The sequence below is a fragment of the Dendroctonus ponderosae genome, unplaced genomic scaffold (genome assembly GCF_020466585.1).
Source record: "Dendroctonus ponderosae isolate FM_Combo_2020 unplaced genomic scaffold, Dpon_F_20191213v2 Dpon_F_20191213_5, whole genome shotgun sequence".
In the NCBI taxonomy this organism is placed as follows: Eukaryota; Metazoa; Arthropoda; class Insecta; order Coleoptera; family Curculionidae; genus Dendroctonus; species Dendroctonus ponderosae.
In genome coordinates this window covers 1,644,636-1,646,007 of record NW_026018715.1, presented here as the reverse complement: position 1 = coordinate 1,646,007, position 1,372 = coordinate 1,644,636, and the positions used below count along the sequence as shown (strand labels likewise).

Here is a 1,372-nt window from a genome sequence, read left to right as displayed (position 1 = left end):
TTGAAGGAGAAAACCACTTAACATTTTCTAACAAACAAACCTAACAAGACAAAAATATGTAAGAAAACTTTACAAATAAGTAAGTTTTCGCCACATTCAAAACATAAGAATCTGGAGAGAATATTGCAAATGGGTTTTATAGAACTGCTTCAACTTTTTTTAGTTTTCCTGCCTTTTCTTAGATGCATTCGGTATTGGCGGCGTAAGCCCTACTCTTTCTGCTGATATGCTGATAAAGATTCATCCAGTTTTTGCGTCAAGGATCTTGGAAGAGATGGTATACTTTTTTTGACATTAATGTGACCAGTTGCTAGATTTTGAGACATTTTTCTCAAAATAATTCCAGGTTTTAGTTTATTTTCCGAAGACTTGTCATAATTATAGGTAAAGTATGAATGCCAGCTACATTTCTCAACGCAATAACCATTGCAAGTGGCCACCGTTTAGTTCTTTAGTTCTTCTTTGCCAAGAGTATGTAGCAGCCTTCGTCACGTCGCAAAAAGTAACAACGTTTGGTTTCTTGTCATCACCGGTAGCTTCATCTATAATATCTTCAGAAGAGTGCATTGTAGACTATATTATATTGTAGGGTGCATTGTAGTTCATAATATTTTATTTACTTACTTCACTATAACAACAGAAACTACATCAATTGAAGAAAATACCTCAGCAAGTCCAAGCTGCACTTTTGGTCCCGTGGGATGCAAATGAACATATAAATGTTTATAAGTAAAAACACCAAACACTGACAGACTTTGATAGCTGTAGTATAAACCTGTTGCACTTCTATAGGAAAATTTAAATTTACAGACATATATTGGATTGCAGAAGTAAGATACGGTTAAATAAAAATATTCTGGGACCGTGTGCTCCCCGCGTGCTTGACTAAGGGTTAAAAACTTAAATATTTTGATTAAAAAATCCCTGCTCTCGAAACATTTGAATCAAAGAACAAGTAAAGAACTGTAAGCGCATATATAGAGAAACATGCGGAATCGACGTGAACAAACTTAGGAGGGTATGTTTAGTCGATCTTCGGAATTTTGCCGGAGATTGTTTTGGTGAATAGCCGAGCGTGCCGCCGTCGACGCGAAAGCGACAGGTTTTTGATGCAAAACCGTTCTTTGATGATGATCATCCGTAATATCGCTATTCTGGTGGTTCCATTTATCTAACGATAAAAGTTCGGCACTGCTTGCAGTTTATTTAGCTCGTGAATTCGTTTCAAAATTCGGCGCTGGGACGCCGGATGAGCGCTTTCCACTGCGGCTAGTTGCCTCTCAGAATAAGATTTTGAATAAATAAATCCCAAAATAATAACTTTTCTAAGGAAAGACATATTAACGGTGAAAGCGGTTATTAACTTTGAGAA

The 1,372-nt window shown here is 36.6% G+C and overlaps 1 long non-coding RNA gene across 1 annotated transcript; it reads right to left on the bottom strand.

The window, feature by feature from the left end:
• Positions 1-331: 331 nt before the first annotated feature.
• LOC125504638 lies at positions 332-731 on the bottom strand. Its single transcript, XR_007281615.1, has 2 exons — positions 625-731; positions 332-551 (listed from the first exon to the last, which is right to left on the bottom strand). It is a non-coding gene; the product is annotated as an uncharacterized LOC125504638 (long non-coding RNA).
• Between the last annotated feature and the right edge of the window lie 641 nt (positions 732-1,372).